The sequence below is a fragment of the Nothoprocta perdicaria genome, unplaced genomic scaffold (genome assembly GCF_003342845.1).
Source record: "Nothoprocta perdicaria isolate Ctin4 unplaced genomic scaffold, notPer1 scaffold_132, whole genome shotgun sequence".
NCBI classification, from domain to species: Eukaryota; Metazoa; Chordata; class Aves; order Tinamiformes; family Tinamidae; genus Nothoprocta; species Nothoprocta perdicaria.
This window is the reverse complement of record NW_020454450.1, coordinates 183,218-206,114: the sequence shown is the minus strand read 5'-3', so window position 1 is coordinate 206,114 and position 22,897 is coordinate 183,218. Positions and strand designations below refer to the sequence as shown.

General features: G+C 33.9%; 1 long non-coding RNA gene across 1 annotated transcript; it reads left to right on the top strand.

Moving 5' to 3' along the window:
• The first annotated feature begins 14,326 nt into the window (after positions 1–14,326).
• Positions 14,327–15,628, top strand: LOC112942749. The gene is made up of 2 exons (XR_003248441.1): positions 14,327–14,358; positions 15,197–15,628. It is a non-coding gene; the product is annotated as an uncharacterized LOC112942749 (long non-coding RNA).
• The last annotated feature ends 7,269 nt before the right edge of the window (positions 15,629–22,897 follow it).

Below are 22,897 nucleotides of genomic sequence, written 5' to 3'. Positions count from 1 at the left end.
CCTTTCTCGTTGCGATGTACCGATGTTTCAGGGCAATCCAAAAGAAAATTTGACCAATGTTGCTATATATTTGAAAACCAAATACCGTTATCATTTCCTAGTCTGAATTTGAAATTGAATATGAATTAAAAGTRAATTTAGATAGAAATCCTTATCTCCACACTTCTTTCATTGGTTCTTGARCACTGAGATGAAGTGCTAGGAAAAACTTCATTCAGCTTTTCTTCAGAAATGTTTTTAAAGTGTTATCCATGATAAATAAAATATTAACAATCTCCTCTTATCCTCTTTGTTRAAATATTTATGGCTAATCTTACTTTTAGTGAACTGCAATGAAAATTTAATTATCTTTGTGTAACCGAGGCAACCGTATTGATTAATATAGCAAGCTGGAGTGTTGCTATTTTACTGTAATATAATCGCTATCATTATAGTGATGCACTTAGCATCCTATGTATTTTATTAATTATTAAAGCATGAATATGAGGCTTATTCAAAAGGCAATGCAGCAGCAGAAGAGCTAGAAGCAACAAATCAATGGCAACACTCTTGCTTTCCAGCTGCTTAATAGGAAGGCATCTGATGCAATTTAGCAGTTGTAATTCTGTTTGCTCCCTAATCTTGGGCAATGGGTTTTTGTATTACACCTGTACATTYTTTGCGTATTCTTTGGCACAAAGTAATTGTGAAGAGTGTTAAAGCTAGTTCTAAACTGGGTCCAAGTGACATATAAAGAAGACTGCCTAGTGCAAAGCAATGCTGGCTGCAGTTCTAATTTTTATCAGTGACTGCTAACTGTGGGCTTTCAGTTGCTATGCATGTGTAAAACTCCACAGCCTGAGGATTCAAATAATTGAGCTAGATTTCAGAAGCTGGATGTGCATATGGRAACCCTGCTTTGTTTTTGCTTTGCAGCAGCTACCAGGGTTAATGGGCATGCCCTGTGGAGTAACTCACAGTTTCTAGTGCACCTGTGTTGGTTCATTCCAAAATCCCACCTGAAATTCCCTTCTGTTCTATATTTCTATATTTCTATGTTGAAGAAGAGTGTGTGTGTGTATATATATTTATATATAGCTAGTTTGGCTAGCTTTGTGTTGGGGAATAAGGAGGAAATCTGAATGTGCTGTGGAAGCATTGTGTGATGTAAACATGGTGCACATTAAATGCAGGGGGGCTGGAAGGACTCRATATGGCTGGCTCTGGCAAGTCTACCTGGCTGCTTCTGGTGCCGTTTGAATATGATAAACTCAGATAAGGAGTATGCCCTCAGAAGCTGAATAGGTGTATTCATTTTGTCCTGAAGAGGTTGAGTTCATTCACTAGCTAGTGAATGAATGACTATTTTTTTCCCTGCTGACTATGCATATGCAAATGAGTATATATAATATAAATGCATGTATGCAAACAAATATGCAAATATTGTTTGCATGTAGTAAGTTCTTTAGATGGTCTCTGGGAAATGAGTCATACTTTCAAAAAGCAATTTCAAACATACCTGGTCAGCAAGAGCTGTATTAATATGAGTATCTCTGCTCATAAAAACAATTAGATGTTAGACACTCCTTAAAGCTCATGTCTAGGTCTATACATACAGCATTATCTGGTAAATAACTAAAAGTGCTGTGATATCGTATAACTTCATTTGTAGAAGATAGTACATTGAAAGAACTACAGTACATACCTTAATGGCTAATGGTGCCAGCACAATACCTTATTTGTGTAACAGGCTGTGTTGTTTCATGTCAACAATAAGTGATTTCTACTGCTCTTTTAAAAGGAGAAAAGTTACACTATGATTATTTGTATATATACCTAGTTACTTCTAATTTCTATAGACATGGTTAAATGGCAACAACTAAATAAGACATCCAATATAATCCATTGATATTTCAAATTAGCATTTTCAAATTTAATTTGAAAATTTAAATAATTTACCATGTGCTGTATGTGAACAAATAATGGTTTCTTATGAGATCTTTGAGAGAATTTCAAGATATCCAGACAAGGGGGAAAAAACGTCTTGAGCCATCACTGAAAAGAGGTGTGTTATCTTGGGGTCTTAAAACTTCAGTTATATAGTCGTATGTATAATTGGTTTGCTGCTAGTTTTGCTATTGGCCCTGCAAGCTTTGGTTTTGATTGGTGGTCCCACTAACCTGCAAGATTCTGATCAACACCCCTTAATAAGTTGACAACTGCAAGAAAATGGCACAATAGTGTGTTTTATTGAATACCTTTCTTTTTGTTTTCCTTTATATTTCCTAACACGTTAGGGCCAAACACACTTAAGGGCTGAATTCTAGACAGACAGCAAGGCAAGCTGACTTGACTCCTTTTCAGATCCAATTGCACAGTCCTAATTTAGACATGAATCCCAGTAGAGCTGGAATGAATATAACTTAAAATGCCATTTGAAGGATCAGGCTCCTCGTAAGGCTTAACTGGTTTAATCATCAATCTTATTGTTACCACTTTCCTGTCTTTCTCAGTGATATGCAGAAGGGAAAAATACTTGTGTGTATGGAAGTGTGTAAAAAATGTGTAGCTATAATTTGACTGTTTTTGTATTCACCATGAACAGAATAGTATGCAGTAGGTTTCTATTTCCTTTTTTTTAGTAGTGACCTTTATTTATTTGAAATCAATGGAGGTTGCTGGCTTATTTGTGCTTCTACTTCATACTTTGCACCCATTAAAACAGTGAGCTTTGAATTTTGGTAGACTTTCTCTATCTCTATCCTGTTAAAGACAGAGACAAAAGCATTTTTGAAAAATGAGAGATTTATCAAAACAAAAAGAAGACAGAGTCCAAGATGTTTTCCTGACCATTGTTCCCCTTGCATAAGGAGGGGAGGAGTGATAAAGTAGTCAAGGGGTGATCAATCACAGTGAGAAAGTCACTGACTTTGAGGCCATTACCCCCTTTTTGCTGTTTGCTGACAGCATTACRCTGAATTATTTCCCCTCTCTGTTCTTCCCCCCCAGTTCTGTCTGATTCTGTAGTAAAGCTGTAAGGCAAAAACAGTAATTGGGGCCATAAGGTCTGAAACAGATGGAGGGAGAAACAGGATATAAATGGTAGAAGATACTGCCACATTAGGCGCGTGTATAAGTTTGTCATGAATAACTTACGTGAGCAACTTGAGTAAGTGCAAGAATTTGAGAGATAAAAAGGTGTACAGATTTATCAAAACTTGCATACAAAACAGTTATCTAAGGACCACACTGAAAGTGTGTTCTTATGGTCCTAAWMCATATGTGATCTCTCTAGAGTGAAWTATTTTGGGTAGGGGTTGTATATTCAGCACCTTTCTCAAGGAGCTTCAAGTATGTAGGGGGGAGCTTTTGGTGTTCCACAGTAAAAATCAGCAAAAATGGAAAGTATTTATAAAATAAAGAAATAAAACAACTTTTTCCTTCACTTTTAATAGAAAAAAGACTTGGGTGTATATTACATCTTTGAAAATTATTACCTGGTACTCAGCAAAAACAGACAGACCTCAAATCCTTTTTACCTTCCCTTTCCTGTGGAGGAGGCCAGTAACTTCTCGGAACTCTGAACTGATTGCAGTTATCTGATTGTGCCCTACAATTAATTCTTGCTCTTGTCAGTGCATTTGCATAGAACAAGGAAAATGAAACATCTATTGTCTTTATATATATTTCTTAACAGATATTTGTTCTGAAGAAAGCATACCAAGAGCAAACACATTATTTATGGGACCTATACTGATTATCTTGCTGCAAATAAGCATACAATGTGTGCTGAAACTCTGAACAAGCTCAGCATAAAAATGATCAGCAGAAAAAAAGTGACTGTAGCCTTCCCCCCCCCCCCCAAAAAAAAAAGGCATACTGAGAAGTTGCTGCTTATTATTCCTTCTCCTACTGCTTTAGTAGCACTGAGCTTAGCTCTGTGCCCATCCTATTATATCAGCATATTATTTCAGAGCTTTGCTTTCTCTCAAGCAGCAAATTCCTTTTCCTCTGATTTTCTATAAGGAACAATTATGAAAAAGAAAGTTCCAGTATTTAGAGTGGCTTAGTCAAAACTTGTTCCAGTAATTTAATGTCAAAATTATTGCAATATGGAAAAGACAATATGCTGTTATGGAGACAAAGGAAATCTCAAAACTTTACTTCAGGTGTCTTTTTCTTCTCCCGGAAACATAATCTGAAATCAAATACTATCTTTGTAGCATTGCTGGATGGTACCCTGATCTGCTCAGAAGTCCTGCAATCTAATTAAGGCATTATCATGGAAAACACACTGACGTCTGAGACTTCCTGAAAAGATGTCAGAGGTTTTCAGTGAGTTGCTAATCTGGTGCACTTTACTGCTGTATTGTTTTCATCTAAATGTCTCATTTAGAGGTGATATAAGAATTCATTATTACTTCCAAATGATAATAAAGTCTCCCTTTTTTTAATAGTAACCCACACATTAGAAATATAAGGTACTTGTACCAGAAAACAAGTTCACTAATTTTGATTTCTGCATATAGAACTCAAYTGCATCTATGAAAATTTGATATAATATATACTTCATATCAGATTGAGTTATTAACTCCTTAATACTACCAATCATACTAGCATTATTCTTTTCTACACTCTTTCCTCCCAAATAATATGTATTTCCTATTATTTTTTTCTAAGCAAATAGCTTGGGAAGTCACATTTTTGGAAGTTTATAAAGCCCATTGAGACTAACAGAATTATTCCTGTTAATTTAAATGAGATTTGAATCACTCTCCAAAGGTTAATTATCCTTTAATTCTTCTTCATAATTTAGTATTTCTTTCTTTGGACTGTTTGAAATATGTTTTATTAGTTATGATTTTCACTAAATTCTTGTTTAGTCTATCTTCTGAAATTGTAACATTAGAATAATACAAAAAGATAAGACTTTTATGAAAGCATGTAGTTATTTGTTTCAGAACTGAGACTACTTATACTCAGGAATATTCAAAAATTTTATATCCGAATATATATATGAATATATATACACATGAATTTTATATACTGAATCGTTTTCCATCCTAAATCTAAATATTTAACAACTCTATGTTGAAGATCAAATGAGATTCAGGAAATGGTGAGATTATAGTTTTTTTGGTTCATAAAGAATAGTTGCTGACATCCTGCATATTCATTATTTTAATTGAATTTTTTTCATGTTACTCAACTTCTATATGTTCAGCATACCTAGATGTTCCTTTAACTGCTGTAACTAATACCTGCAGTGCTGGAGGTTTTGCTATTATTGTTGTTTTTATTATAGCTAATGGCTTCTCCACCGCCTAACACATGAAACCATTTTTCTATTTGTTTGTGTCTTAAAAAGAGATTTCATAAAACAGACTAGCATTGCCTGGTCTTTGACTTTTGGATTTCACTTGTTTGTTGTTTTTCTGACGGCATTGGATGGCCATCCTACTCTCTCTGTTTACTGAAGTCAGGGAATCAGACCTTTAACAACCATTCGTTGATTTTTTCTAATCCTGCTTTTCTCTTGATACATATAAAGTACCTTTTTCTTCTCTTGAGCTTCTTTGATTGTCACTAACTCTTCTCCTTTTTCCATCCTAAACTTTTCCTTTACAATTTGAAATACATATACATGWTTGATTGCTTTTCTTGCAAGCCAAATGCAGATTTTTTTCTTCCAACCTGTTTGTTGAATATTTTTTTTAGAAGTTGCATTGTTTGGTTTGATTTTTTTTTTTGCTGTCTTAATACAAAGTGAACATATGTTCCTTTTCATAGTATTTATGATGTTTTTCATGATTTCCACAATTTTCTGTGGTTTACAGTTTTGTCATGCATAGTTCTTGGTTCAAACAATTACATTTTTGCACCCCATTCTCTTCAACTAAAAAGTTATTTAGGTTAATTATGAATACTATTTCAGACAAGAGCACACCATTTTAGACAATCCTGTTAATGAATAATTATATTTTTTCAGTCATTTTTTCTAAACTTTTTGAATTTTCCTTTTCTTTATCTCAGTTGTAGCTATAGGTATGTGCTGCCTTTTTCCTTTTGTGATATTTAAGATTGTGGTATGTTGCTTTGAGATAATCTATTTCTCCTCATTCAGAAAAAAAAATCCATATATATATATATATACACACACATACATCCCACCTTTAAGTGTCTTCTTCATATTCCTTATTTGATTTCAAATATATCAACTCTTCAGTCATGCAGCTACTCCTGTACTTTAAGAAGAAATCTGTGGTTCTATGTTGCAGTTTAGAAAGCTGGATTTTAGTAAAAAATGTTTATATTAAATAATGTTCTTACAGGGCTGTTTTGTCTAGTGATGGGTAAGTTAGCAATGACACCAGAGCTRTAGCTGAGGGCTTTGGTTCCAGTGGAGTGGCAGCAAGCAGTGTTGTAGCACTGTCTTATTGAGAAGATTCTCTGTTGGGAATATGGGTCCACATTATAGTAATTTCTGTTAGCCTGCAGCAGAAGCTGTCACTTCTGGTCCTGGCTATAATGATMTCTTTCCCTAGTTCATCTTCAAAGGGTTAAAAATACTTCTGAAGAGAGAGAAATGCATTTAGTTCCAAGCATGAAATTGATATATTTTAAGCTTGATGCTTAAGAATACTATCCCATGGAGACTTTGAGTTCTGCCTGCAAATCTGACATGCCTAGAAATACCTTTAGGATTTAAGTAATCAAAAGATTTGTCTGGAGACTGGAGAAGATATAGCTAAAGTATGCGTAAAACAGAAATCTGACTCTAATATGGTGCACAAAAGAGATCAAAGCTTTATTGCAAGAGATAGACTTGAGGGATCCTGAAAATGGCCAGAATTTAGAAATTACTCCTTTTAAATGACAACAAGCTTTTGTAGCCTTGAGAGACTTCAGACTAAGTTTGATTAATGTTATTGTTTAGCTAAAGGACAGTAGCGCACAYTGGGAATTGAAAGCATCTGGATAAGCATAGAAAATGTAGACTTAGTGGGAGAAGCCGGTACAAATGGAAATAGAGTTAGATTTTCAGAAACTGCAACKGTACAAGGTGACTGAAAGGGAAGCACATTTGCTGGCAATGTAGAGGGCTGGGAGATAAATACTGTTATTCAGAAAGGAGAAAATTCCACTSGAGGACCACCAGGACAAAGAAATAATTTAATATTTTGGAATACAGCAATTGCAGTGTTGTCAGATGCTGGATTATATAGAAATGGAAAGAAGCTATGATAACTTTAAGAAGATGCAATAATCTTTTATATTTTAAAACCAACGTTTCCAGAATGTAACACTAAATGTAAAGTATGTGACATGATTTATTTCTTGATCTTTCCAGAGTTAAAGCAAAAATACTTGTGGGCTGCCCTCAGACAACAAGGTCCCCAAATTAGAGATCTCTGTAAATTAGAGATGTAAGAAAGAAAGTTAAAAGAAGGTAAATCCTAATCTTGACAAGATCAATAAACTATCTCTTTATTAGTTTACAAACTCCCCAGGTAAAATAAAATTTATTCCTGTAAAGAATTGTAATCTTGTAAAAGTTATAAAGGCAGTTGAAACATAGACACATTAGAGCTGGAAAAAAAAATGGATAAGAAAGGTGAAGATGTAACTGAATGTCTCATAAGTTTTGTTTTGAATCAGTATTGTATTTGAGTATATTTAATGGGAAAAGCAGAGTGATCAGAGTGACTTACAAAAGATGGAGCAGAGGAAGGATATAAGCATTAGAATATTTGATTATGCCTAGTCCAAATCTAAGGCATGTTCTACTTGTACATAGCATGTTTTCACTCTCAGATGTATCATAAAAATTACAAGAATATGTTTTTGCTTACCATTTTCAAGGGGGTACCTGTGATTTGGGAACTTTTCTGTGCAATACGACTTCTAAATATTCAGAGTAATTCTGTATGCAGATCTATTTGGGCAGATAAAAGGGCAGAAAGCCTGACCTTTTAGTTTGGGAAGTGGACTGATGAATTCCATCTTTCTAAAGATAAACTGTATACTCCTAAGCACTTGACTATGAGAATGAAAATGTCTGGTGTCAGCAACTGCGCGTGTAGAAAACACCATTTGTTGCATCAAACTGTTGTCAGGATGTTCCATATTAGATTTTATGTTTTTCATCTGTATTTCTAGGATGGAAAACTTTTCTGTCAAGTCAAGATGAAGAATCAATCTGAAAACATTAAATGACTGAAGGATTCGATYTTCAATCACTGTAGCTTAGTTTAATTATGGCCTTCTGTATTGACTGTGGGACAGACTACCCAGTGCAGTCAGACATGTCTATTCAGTTTTGCTGTGTATTTTAAAGAGGAGCTGTGTACTGAAAGTTGGAGCAAGTATGTAAATTTTTAAAATTTTTTTCTATCTCACTGACAGTRATTATCTGGTGGAAACCTTTAAAAAGAAGTAGGAATATAAAAACAGTGCAGAGAATATAATTAAAAAGCCCCATAAGCCATTTCAGACTTACAGAATTTCTTGCTTCGCTGTCTCTATGTCTTACTAGGAGTAAGTTCTATGACTTACTAGGAGATGCATGTGCTTTGGCTCAGTAACAGCACAGTGAACGCTTCTCACACTTAAAGGAATTCTGCCATCAGAGCTAATGATGCAACGTGGGTAATACTCATCCAAATTTGAAAACAGATCCTACCTCTTTTGCTGGAAGCATTTGTTTCAATGATTTTTAGATGATGGAGATCTAATGTGAGATAGATTTTTGTTTATTCCTTACTATAAGCAGAAAAGACATTAGCCATATTGATCATATTGGGTTTGACAGTGGAATTTTTCTGTGCAAATTTTATGGTTCAGGTTCCTGTCTGCAAGAGCATTGTCAAAGTCCCCATTGTTGATTACATCAACATTAGCTTCTGGGGCAAAGATGAGGTCAGTGAGCTGGGTGTTCGAAATCCAAATGCTACAAGACTATGCAGAGCTATATTGCAGCTCCTTTCTGTTCAGTGAGCTTTATTTCATCTCTACCAGGAACTTCTTGTTTCAAACTTATAAAAGAGAAGCCTGAGATCTAGTCCTTCATAGTGGGACCTTGCAGTAGGATTAGGTGCCTCATGGGACTATGGCAATAACTTATAACCTTAGATCTAGGCATGTTGTTCCTGCAACAGGCTAAACACTGTATCCAACATTTTCTTTCCCATCTGGAAAACATGCAATAGGGAGTTGAAAGGGAAAACAGGAAGGAATGATGGATGCTTCTTAAACTTTTAGCCAAGCTTATTTATTGTTGTATAAATTCTGACTATACTATTCCTCATCATCTGTTTTTATGAGGGAATGCAAATATATATTGATTATCTGTCACCTTTAAGTGAGGATTAGATTCAGGGTTTGTCACTCTAATTTCCATTAATCAGTTAAGATGACAAGTAACAAAAATGACAGCATGCTGTTGGGAACAAACAGCAGGCAGCATGTACTGCCGTTTGGCAGCTTGAGTTCAAGTAAACTTGACAACGGTTTCCCCTTTATAAACACATAATCAATTCTTTCATGTTATATTATACATTTTTCCATTTATGATAATCTCTTTCTGTATGTTTTTAATTTGTGCATTTTATGTGTGTACTCAAAGMGTACTGGAGCCAGAACCAACGTTGTCATTGCATGTTCTATTCAGTACATTTTTTGTAACTTCAAATGCGTTTTCCCCTTCTCCTTCTATTGACAGCACAATATTGCATGTGTCTCTTGTAGACCTCTTTCATCCATTGATGGGCTGCTATCCACTGTTAACTTCCTGTCAAATTGGCATAAGTTGCACACCCAAGGACCCTGTTACAGTGGGGATAATGTTGAGCTAAAAATATGAATGGGAGGAGTGCAAAATTGTTCTGAAAAAAGTTGAGTATTTTTGTCCAAAGACACTGAAATTGTTTGCTGTATAGAATGGTCTTGCATTATGTATTATTTCTATGTATTATTTCTATGATGATAAAACATTATRCATATTCTATTATACAGATATTCCAAATCTGGGAAAAAGTGTGATATTGTAATAGTTATGTTACAATTCCAACATATTTGTTTTCTCGGGAAGAGTTGGCATATTTTTTTWAAAAACTGATATTTATTAATCAGGCTGTTAAAGTTATCAATACGTGGACTATAGTGAATACTGAATGTTTTATCCTCTGCTTCTGTATACGCATGCATGCATATTTTGGGGTGTGTGATTGTGTTTAGTTGAATTAATTGTTGATAAAGTATGTGTTATCAAAATTAGGACCTCAGTTGAGCAATGCATATTGATTGAAAAGTTGTATGTAAAACATTGCTGATAAGAAACTCATGTAAAAATGCTTGTAAAATTGACTTAAGCATACTTTCAGTAGTTCTGCATAATTTTCTGCAGCTAACTTGAACATGCCTAATGCCTCCCCATATCCCTCCTAGTAAGAATAGCTTTTCTTTGTGAAGTAAGTTAAATATTTCARTCATTTTCCCATTTTATAGTCCCGTAAGTCAATGTCTTTCTTTGATACATTGACTAATATTTTCCTAGATGTTTTAAATGGTATGTAAAAGGTGCCTTCCGTAATACTATGGGTGATAACCCATGGAGTCATCTTTTCCTAGGTCCTTCAAATGGTGTATATAAAGAGTACCTAGCAAAATACTGCTATATTGCATTGCATTTTTTTTCTTCCTTAGTTTAATATGAACTAGTGCCTTTTTTCTTGCTGTGTTTGCTGTTACTCTGCACCAAACTGACAATTTCAATATTTTCACATTTACCCCCAGTTCCATTTTCTGAAGACTGTATTTAATATGAAATGACCATCATAGGCTTCCTTCCTCTCAAACAGTTTTTCTTCCTCCTCTTCAGCTTTTTCCTCRTCTTAAAAGCTCTATTTATCCAATCTCTCCTGTGATTTAGCTTGGCAATTTAAAACCATTTACATTAATGCAAAAGGGACTTATAAAATGTTTCACATTATTAAATTCAAATACCATGGATATAGGATGGCAGGAATTAATTTAGCAGGTGAGCAGTAATGGTGCAAGAGTGGAGATTTAGCACAGATGGATGGCTACAGTAAGGTCAGACAGCTAAGGAAAGCAAGGAGGAGAGAGCTTGTTTGGGAAATTAGGGTATCATTGATTTACAAGGAAGGCAGGCAGTGCTGTCTAGAAAAGGAGTCTTGGAAGACATGAGCCTGAATTAGAAAGTTAAAGATTTTCATCAAAAGGAGACACACTGGAGAGAAATGACCTTGGATTAAAATAACCTGAGAGAATGAATGCTCATCACAAAGAATGGATACTTGTCACAAGTAAACAGAGGAGAAAAGCAGGTGTCACAACTTGCAATGCAGGGCTTGAGCTCCCTGATCATGGTAACTCCTAGCTCCTTAGAGTTCAGTCTGACCCAGGTGTTTTGGAAATTTTCTTCTTTTTTCTTTTTCTCTTTCCAATTTTCTAATCAGGATTCCCTTGCTTTCTCAGAAGGARAAGAAAATAATATATACCTCTTCTGCTGGAATTGTTGTCCATATGCCATTTGTGCTGGCTTAAACATTTTTCTGCAAGCACCGAAGAAATATTTTTTCATGACAAGCCAAACCACAATTCTTTTACAGCACTTTAAATCAAAGGAGATAGTATTTAAAAGAAATAATATTTATGCAATCTTAAAATGTATCTTTAAATGCATTTTAAAAGCATTTAATCTATTAGATATTTAAAAGCAATTCATCTATTAGATTAATTTATTAAAAAGAGGAGAAACACAACAGCAAAATTACTTTATGATACTTCATATTACTGCAGGAACAGCAGTGATATTTTGAGCCTTTGAGCCTATCAGTTAAATCACTCATTGTGCCAGTGCAGCATCTCAATATTTAAATGTTTAACAGTCCTACAATGCAAAGAGTCCATAAGTAACATTGTTAACTAATTTTATACTTCTCTAAAGATATTCTCATAAYGTTCCAGTATGAAAAGCTGATTAATATGAAATACAAGGCTAAAGGCAATGAAATGTCATGTAACTCGCTGGATTAACTGTCAAGCTAGAGTTCAAAATTGTCACCAAAGAACTGATTAGAAAAATGTAGAGGTCAGAAAATAACATATAACTAAGATAAAATGCAATAAAAAATCAGTTTCTCTTTATTATAATAAAATAGCTTAAACTAATCAGTTTTCCCTTTAATAAACACTAATTCAGCATGTTTCTTTATCGAGAAAAATAAGTACTKTATGTAAAGAAGACTTACAAATGAGCAATATCAGATTTTTAGAGAAGGTACAATCTTTCATAGAAAAGCTCTTTAGTGGGGCCATCTGTGTGCATCTTCAAAAGAAAACACATTTGTTTTGCAGCYGACGTTTACCTTCTGCTTTGGGTTACTGAAGATACCATATAGATGGATATATATTCCACGTGCTGCAGTTTTACCTAAGATTTAACTTAGAAAGTTTATAAAACAAAGTTTGTGTCAGGAATTACTTTATCTCTTGTTTTGATTTTTATTTATTCAAAATGAGAACTGTGTATACTCAGTGAAATACAGCCTGTGTATTTTTCAGTATTACAGTGAATCTTAAAAAGTAAAAACTCCTCAAAATAGAAACTAGACATATTCCAACTCCATAAATGTCAATTCAATTTACAATGTTTTCTTTACTTGAGACTTAGGTAAATTATGCATGTACAGAAGTTCTATGATTGTACATTAATGGGATGAAGCTGCCAGTTTTAAAAGTCTGAATCTTTCTYCTTATATTTTATATATTATACAACATAGTTTATATATTATACAGTTTTCCTTTTTCTCTCTTTTTTGAAAGCTRTTTAATAATATCTCTGTAAACTACTATTGAATTTTAGCAGTTCTTCTGTGAAGCTAATACAATTAGTACCTGCATACCTGTAAAATCTTGATCTCTTATAGTGATTTTACTATGTTATAAGTAAAGCCTGAAGATTGCCTTTGCAAAAATGCTTTAAACCTGTTTGTTACTTTCTCTGACCTCACTTCCTCCCTCTTTTTCAAATAATAGGAAAAAAGAAATTGCACATGTGTCTGAAATGCTTGACTCTTTTTCTGGATTGTTTTTGATATGGTACTGTTTAAATATCCTATAAACAACAAAYGAGATTTCATTAATGGAGGTCTACTTTTCTGGCCATTGAGGCTGGAGTAAATATTATCCAAATATTTAACAAAGACTTTCCTTGTTAGATATATTCTTTAAAATCTGCCAAGTCATGTGTTATTCCTTGCTTCTTTCCAGTAAGAGTCTCCTGATTATTTTTGCATCCTAAGTAAAATATATTCATATGCTATAAATTGATATGGTGTTTAGTATTATATAATTTTTATTTTTGATGTYATGTTAGAACTTAGGTTTAATCCTCAGCTGAAATGCTTCTCTAAAGCAATTTATTTCACAAAATTCAAGTTTATTTGCACCATTAAATAGTGCTGGAGGTTTTCTGTCTTTTATCCCACAGAATGTTACCCTATTACAGTTTAACCAAATATGGGTAAATCAGGATAGACAGAAAGGTTACATTCTTTAAATATTAGAATGAGATTGTTGTAATTTTTAGAATGAATTGCCATCTTTGTAACCTTGCTGTATGTTAATAGTATTTGTGCTTGTCAAAATACCAAACAGAGAAATAGCTGAAAATACAAACTTGAGAATGCATGCAAAATAATCTCCAGTTAGTATGCATAAAAAATATTAACTGCTTTCAGGATTTTGCATAGATTTTGAATGTAGAAAGAAAGGGAAWTTGCCTTTAAAGCTAACAAGATCATTCCCTTATTAAAAATTAATTTATTACTGAATTCTAATAGAAGCATTTATCATAAGAAAGTCTCTATTCCTGGTGAGGACATAAATTGTACTATTAACATTAATAATGCTTATGAAAATTACTCATACATATTTTAAATATTGTACTATTAAATTCTTATCTTAATTTGTATATTTTATTTTTTTGCAATGCTGTGTTGTAGCACTACAGGATAAAATTTCCTGGTAAAAGCAGCTAAAATGAAGTCCAAGTCAAGTCACATATTCTTATGAGCATTTTAGTGCATGCCAATTCTGTATGACATTAGCAGAGATGATTTTTTTGTTGTTGTTATTATTGGACTGAGTACCAATTGATTTTTTTTCTATAGAAGGATATTGAAAATGTATTGTGAGTGGCAGAACTAATTATAGACTCACTTTTCAAGTTACTGTAGTTAAAGATTCATGAGCATTTTCTTTTCTGTTCCTTGTGTTCTGTAACCTGGCTGTAAAAAGTCAGCCTGTGGAAGGCTYTGCAACAGAAGATCTCTGTCACAGAGCAGGTTCCAAGTAGGTAATTTGTAAAAAGTACTTAGAATTTTATTTTCTCCTTAAGAAATATTCATCGGTTTCACCATGTTTCATTGGTTTAAAGTTATTGTGATATTTCTGAAATGTGTTTTGCTTTTTCACACTTGTGTTTTGGTCTGTGGCATTTCCAATAACAACCTTGATACGTATGCTGTTAGAAAAGAGTTTTTAAAATTTATTTTTATATATCTCTATATTATTCTTTGGTGGGAATCTGTTGTARAACAATAGGCATGGAAACAGCATTCAAGGGCCAATATCCTTAAATACAGTTCCTTTGAACTTGGACTTGTAATCTAGAGTAGGGGAATGTCAGCAAGTGAGCTCAGAATAGAAGCTACTCAAGGAAAGAAATGTCATACTCTCCTAAAATAGATTTATGAGGCTATATGTATGATTACTAATGAGTGTAATCTGCTTGAACATATATTGTTGGGAGTCAATTATGAGATCTCATTAACTTGTCTTTGCACATGGTTTGATGAATTTTAAAGGATCCAATCAGGAGTGTGAGTCAGGATTTCTCACAAGYTATTCCAGGTGCCCTGGGAAGGGTGGTGCCTATGGAGCTAAACCAAAAACAAAGCAGCACATCTTTCTGCATGTAAAGTCACTTTCTGATGGCCATGCGTATGTTCTCTCACAAAAGTTTAAATGTAGGTAGTACATTAATGTAGTTACGTGGGTATTCAGTTATATGGTGTAATTTTTGTTTGATTTAGAATATTCTTTCAGAACACAATGATCTAATAGATGGAATATATTAAATTTTAAAATTATTTTTATATATTAATTTGTATCTAATTATATCTTTTAGGAGGATTTTTTTAATGAAAGAAGTGTTTTCACTTCCTAATCACTCTGCAGTCACTTATTGACTAAAGAACTTCAGACTATGTAGACTTTAGAGGACTGATACGAAGACTCACAGAAAAGTTTTCACAAGACCTGAAGTATGAATTGTAATGAGAACATAAATAGTTCCTTTCCAAAGTGCACACAGAGGGAAAAAAGATCATGTGTCTCGGCATCAATCAAGACAAGTAACACTTTTTTACATCTCAACAGCGATCTGTCTAAGCTCTGCTTTACATGTATTCCTTTGAAGACTATGGAATTTGGARGTTTCAAAATCAGAGTAAAAATCTGTCTATTAAACTGTCAGCCTCCTCTCAAAAAATAAGGAGCTTATTTTCGCTAGACACTGCACTCACTTTTTTGAATTAAGTTTTAGAAGAAGAAATTCACAGGTGTTCACTTATATCTTTTTGATTTGCAGCATTGTCAGTGACAAAGCATATATAAAATATGGAAATTGGAYGAATTTGATAAGAATGTGCATGTCTCAGATTTCCTTTATCTCTCTCAAGCACTCTTGTTGCACTGAGATGAAGTGCATTTATTATGTACTTCTTCCTACAATACATGCTGCATGAGTTGCAGTTTGAAGAATAATGTTACTGAGTGTTAGAACAATTCATTTAAACAAGCACAGGTATATGTAGCAGTTACAGAGTTGGCTGAAAATTTTATCAAGAAAATTAATGTTTTTCTAAATGGAAACTCTTCATAGAAATGTATTAGTTTTGTTGGTAAACTTCCTGAATAGAATTTTTCTGATCCAGTAGGGATTTTYTGGAGGGAAGGAAGAAGGGTGGACAGTTTCAGTAATTAATGCAGTTTTTATAGCATCTTGCCAAGAATGGCTTCTAACCCTAGCTATTTGTACTGCTGTGAGATTTTCCACCAAAATCTGGCATTTTAAGTCACTGGAATCTGAACCATCCGCGGGCAGAGTCCTTCAGCCCTGGCAGCTGCAGAGTTGCTCTGAGGGCCAGGCTGCTCAGTGAAATGCACACAAATACTCTCATGAGATTGTTCATAAGGATTTCCCAGAGTTTTGCAAATTATTTATTCTGGAAGCAGATTGTAAGAAAAACATGTAGGAAAAGATAAGCATTGTCCAAAATTATTAAAGCTGTCAGTCCTTTTGCTACAACGACTGAGGACAAGAGATAAGAGAACTTTCAAGCTATACTGATTCCTTGTGTTTCACCAGGGAGTCCTCTGCATGCCCAAGAAGGTGAAAATTCCTCATTTCCCTTGGTTTCATAAGTTCAGCCACTTTTTCTACAGTTTACCTTTGATAATAGGTAAAAATATAAAGCCTTATTGCTTGCCTTTGCAAAACATGAGTTCAAGATCTGATCACAAATCCTTTCCTTGACTTTGATGGTAGTGTTAATACGGCGGTAGGAAGAAAATTAAGGCTATTATCACAAGGCGGGTGAAGCTTCTTGTAAGGATGCTGAAAGTAGAGAGCTGCCACCTCCATCTCTTTCATCTTGTGCGAATATACCAACCACCAGCCCTTGTGTGTTTCTTTTTCTTTTTTTTTTTTTTTTTTGGTTTTACCTAGTGGAGGAGGGAAATAGCAACAATAACTTTGTTCTGAGGGTGTGNCCTATTTTTTTTTTTTTTTTTTGGTTTTACCTAGTGGAGGAGGGAAATAGCAACAATAACTTTGTTCTGAGGGTGTTTTTTTTTTTTTTTGCTGTAAAAGAGGACATTCCCTGACATCTTACTGAAGGTCTGTTGGATGAATGTGAATACAGTTGAAATAAAGAATATCTTGGTATTCCCACTGGTGCCTATGGAATCTCTTTCTTAGGTTAAAAAATTTACTTGCTGAAAGCTTTATTGGTTTTATTGCTAGGTATTATTAATATACTTTGCTCTTCCTATTAAATCCTGTCTGAACTTCTGCTGACTGGACTTTTCACATGGGTACGAAACAAATCATGCTTGACATAAAATTTATCTGGATGAAGTATTTTAGATGATTTCAGTGAGTCTAATGAACAAAATTTAATGGGTCACTTGAGGCTATATTACATTGAGTACATCCAAACAGGGATGTTTCAGGGTTCGGATGTCTTTTATGAAACAGTTAGCTCAAATTCAATAGGAAGCTTGGCAAATTCTTTYGTCGGAGTTGAATTTTGAGATGTTTGCATGTCTTTTCGAAAATAAAGTCTGTTGTCAACATATGACAGAACATCAACATGTAAATTTTAGAATAGCAGCAGCTTCCTTTTTGGACATTTTTTTCWTGCATCACTTTCCATTTGATCAGATTGAGTAGAGAAATTATTAGTAATGTATAAACTGCTGTTACTTATGCTCTGAATTTTGAAAACATTTCTTTCTTTGGAAATTTTATATTCCTTTCAAAGATGGTCAAGAATCATAGGCCAGCCTATTGTCATTATTAGTTTGGACTGATTCAGTCTCCTGTAGGAGTTAAACTTTGTCCTGGCAAAATTCTATTTCAGTGTGAGAATTAGGAAGATAGTAAATTAAGCTTTTAAGTTTTCCTTCTGAAAAAGGTAAATACAATTTGATTTTTTTTTTTTTTAATTTAAGCTTAGTAACCTTATATTGTCAGAACAGGAGTGTCAGTTTTACCAAATGCTATATGATAAACAATATCAGGAAGGAAAGGTCCCTGCAGCTTATCCCTACTAAACAAGAAATTCAGTTGTTACAGATTTACAGTATTACAGGAAAAATCCATTTTTTTTCTCCTTCAGTCTATGTGAGATCTTACACTGYTGCAAGTTGAGCCTCTCCTGGAGCATCTGTAATGTGATAGGTATATAGAAAATCTTGCTGTGAGAAATAGTTAAGTTGGGATTTCTTAACGGAAAGAAGAGAAAATGGAGAAGAATGTAACAGTTTCAACTGTAAAATGGACTGTTGAAGAGGAAAATGCCTCCAAGTCATGGAGGAAGAAAATTTTAATTTAATAGGAGAAATGTTAATAGTGAAGATAATAGACAAATTGTCCAGAGATACGTGAAGTCTTTCTCGCTAGAAGCCTTTGAGAAGTCACTAGGTAGTGTCTGGACTGTTTAGGATATGGTCAAGGCAAATTAGATTTTCCTCTTGATGAGGGAGACAGAGCTTCATTTTTCTAGTCCCGTGATTCATAGTGTTGTATGCCAAATGATTAATAATTAACTTGTATGAAAATCTATTATAGGACCTCGATAGCGGGCATAATAAATATCAGACAACAATAAAAGTAAGGAAAACCATTCATTAGCAATTTTGAAATGCTTTCTTCTTAAATATATTGTTGTTGTGCATAAATGGCCCTTTTGCTTGCAACATTAATATTGTACCATTTCAAAAGTGACAAAAACACATTTTTTACACACATATGGTTACTCTGTGGTATGAACCGAGGGGTTCTGTTTCCAAGAACCACTGTCAGTATTGTGATTAAAGGAAAGTGTTTTAGGAGATGTCTTCTCAGAGTAGGGTTATTGGCTATTTGTACTGAAATACAAGCTGTCATGAAAATGACTGTGTAGGGAAGCTCCACCGAGTGATTCCTATATAGATTTGACATTCTTGAAGGTCATTACCAATGATAGAACTTCCTACAGGAATGTTATTGAATGCGTCAAATAGTAAATAAATCTTCTATTTCTGAAAGAGTAAACAATAGCTATGTTCAAAGGGCAGTATATTGTCATGTCACGTGTAAGGTGGAATTTTCTTTTAAATGATAAGATTCATATCCATTTTCTTCAAAATAAATAGAAAAATTTGAAGTCATTATAGTGGTAAAAGAGGAAGGGACAGTAAGTAGTTTGGAAAATGCCTAAAATATTTGTTTCTTTTAAGCTGGTAAAGAGAAATCTATACAAAAAGTTGAAGGAAAGTTTAAAGCAGGTTTATGTCATAAATCATAATTATATAACATTAATGTATTTTGAATATGAGTAATACAGTAGAGGAGACTAGCAAGAAACTATCTTTATGAACTATTTTCCTTGTTTTTAAGGTTTTAAGTGGYTTAGTCTTTTTTTACACTTCTAGTCATTTAAAGTTCCTTGAAACCTTCACAAATACSTTTTGTGAAATACYTTCACAAAATTTATGCTTCCTTGCAGCCAATGTATTAAGGACAATATTTGATGGGCTACACTGAACATGCTATTTTAGTCTTCCTAAATGCTTAGTTTTTGATAAATTGAAGTGACCTCTGAAGACCGCTACAAAAAAAAAGCATTCATCATGCAAGGAGGTCAGTTACAATTTCTCATGATGCTCTTTGCCCTGAGAAAAGGGTCCATAACTCTTCAGCTTTTGATGAATGTTGTTCTTGTTGACTGACTTATAGCGTTTTGTTTATCTATGGAGTATTAGTGTCTTTCCTTTAAGGAACATTAACCTGATGTGCAAAAGATGCTCCTAAGGCGAGGGGGAAATGTTAGATTAATATATAAGGGAAATACTAGGAATTGTACTTCTATAAACCATACTTTTGTCCAGCTTTTTACTGGAGCACATAGAGCTCCACTACTATTCTCCTGGGTCTTGTGGTCCTCATGTTATTCTGAGTTCTGGCATGTCATATGGATCTATGCATATTTTTGTAAATTTGCCCCTGCTTTGCYAACTCCCTACTACCTCAATATCTGCTGTAATACATTAAAGCCAAAGTCTTCATTCCATATTAAGTAGTTGTATATACATGGCTGAAAAGCTCTGTCCTTGCTGGGAAATCTTTTTTTTTATGCAGTGAATAATGAAATCTTTACTTATTGTGCTTTTCTATGTTTTGTTTGAATCAGGTTTGACTGCTGCATAAAAGAAGGTTGTTTAGAAAGCAGCTGCTGGGTATATGTCTCTTGATATGCCTACATCTGTACTATTCTGCATTACCACAAAGAGTTATTATATTTCAGTAGCTTCACATGAAGACAGAATGAACATCCAAAGACTGTTCATGTTAAACTGTATTTGCAGAGGTTCTTTAAAGAGCTTTTTAGTCTTGGGCAGATAATGAAGTATGTGCCATCAGCCAATTCTTTCTGCCTTCCTGCCATTCTGAAAATTMATCTCTAGAGGAAAAGTACATTCCTGATATGCACATATTTTGAAAAGCAAATTTCAGAAAAAGTGAATCATCATTTTTGGCTCTAAGGTGTCATTACTACTCCAATGACCCCCTCTTATTACAGAAAATTTTCCTATTTATTATAAAAGAAAGGAGAAACAAAAAACAATCCTTGCCTGATATTGGGCAATTTGAAATTTGCTTCATTTAACTATATCATTGTACAGCGTTTTCTGTTGTATTTTTTTATTCTTAAAACTATGAAATCGACTGTGATCATTATAATCAATTATCAAAGGCAGAAAAATGTAGTATTTTAAAAGGAGGAGGTAAATAGAAAAAGTCATGCCTGAGATTAAAAAAGATCGGAAGGTGAATTAAGTATTGCTCTAATAATATTCTCTAACTCTTATTTACTGATGCCTATTCTGTACAAAACTCACTGCACATTTTAATTAAATCCACACCTTTTTATTGTTTCAGTGACTTTTACTGATAAAATGTCAGGGAACATCTCAGCTATTTCTCTAGTTTATATGGTTGTTCATGCAACATACGCAAGAAACATGATGATCTCTTCCCTTAGGTATTTTGGATGTTATGCGTAGGGTGAGCTGTTTGTGGTGAATTTTATTTTCTGTTTTATTTTGCCCAAAGTAAAATGGAAAGATCACACATTATAYAATACAATACCAGACAGAATGGTTTTAAAACTGAGCTAATATGCAGCCTCTCAAGGTGAGCGCTACCAGTTCAGAATGGTTGGAAAGCTCTTGGAGATGGAGTTGGCAACTGCATTACCRGTAAAATATTGGTAGTAAAAAGATGTGTCTATAGATGCTGCAAGCAGTTATTGATGCTCTCTGTTCCAGTYCAAGATAGATGTAACTTGGTTTTCTGAGCGCCAGTCCTAGCACTTCGCAAAACTCAGCTCTGTGTACTTGACTGAGTATTACATTTGGTGTGATGAGAAATGGCTATTAACCCACCTATTGCATAGTTTTATATGACGTTTTATGTTAATAGATTAAAAAAAAAAAAATGAATACTACTCTGTTTCTATAGAACTCAAAAAAGTCATATAAATAAAGCAAAGGTGACCTAGGAAACTAGTGATTTTCTTATGGCTTGTAGKTATTTTCTGTGGTATAGCAGTTTTGGGAACATTCCTGGAACTAATGGCTATTAATGTATATTAATGTACATTAATCCATAATGTATATTAATTACAATTGAACAAACAAAGGAAATCCTCTGGGTTTGTTGGCCATTGGGAACATATAAAAGGGAAGGAATCATATATGTTTACCCCATTTTTGCTGTGTCCTACGCACTCTTCAGCTGTTCTGAAGACAGATTAGTGGAGTACATAGGCTCCACCAGAGCCTATGAACCAGATCGTTCATGTGTTCTAGTAAGGAATATTTTGCCATCATCTTTTTCCTATTTCTTTTTCTACCCAAGACACTTGTGTGCTCCTAACATGCCTCTCACTGAATGAATCTGAATTTCTTCAAGATATATAGCCTTGATGAGATTATACAGGAGATGAGCAGTTCTGTGACCCCATTTTACAAATTCTGAACTGAAGTACAGAAGAGTTAGTTAGTTACATTGCCTTTGGGAAAAGCAAAAATTGAACACAGCTTGCTTGTCCTAATAGGTCCCYGAAGCACTTCTGCCTTTTTAGTTTATTGACACGTGTTATTTTTTATGGGTATGCTATACATTTGCACAAAATGTCCATGTAATGCAATGATGAGGCTTGATTGCRATGAGACTCTATTCTGGTGTAAAGAACACTTATGTAGCAAAAAACCTAATGTTTTTATACTCTTATTCTGAATTTCATGTCTGCAGATGGCTGTCACATGGGGAAGATTTTTCAATGGAAAATGAACAATTAGGCGGTATATGTACATGGCATGTCCTTCTCATCCCTAACCTCCTTTATTTCTGGGATCAGGTTTGCTGGTATTCTGCTGAATTAAAACACACTGCTAATAAATAAAGTTGGCTGTGATTTATAATTGCAATGCCGGAAAGGAGTGAAAGTTCATTCAAATGAAAAAGGGAACTGTGGTCAAACAGCCAAATGATTTATGGGTACCAGCAAGTACTATGCTGTATATCAACATATGATTCTAGTTTATTTTAGTCAAATGGAGCTCAAAAGTGGAAAAAAAATGGTCAGAAGGTCTGTTGGATGGTCAGACTGACAGGAAATTATTTCAGAAATAGTTTGGCAAATAAAGCATTTAATGAATTTGCTTTTTCTTTTACCTTTCACTTGTTTCTCTGTATAATACTAGAATATGAGTAAATTCTAAAATATCATGTTTCTGATTCCTCATATTTATGGAAATCATGAACTGTTATCAGTATGAATTGCAATAAGAAAACTAAAATATTAAATTTTTAGTATTTAACATGYACTGGACTAAATCATGATCTGATATGATAAATGTAAATGCCGGGAAAATTTTTCCATTTCTTGCTACACTTTGCAATTTTCTTAAAAGCAGATAATAACTACACAACTACACTTGTGGTAAATAAAACTTGCTTTTACTTTTATTTAAAACAATAATAATTAAGAGATTT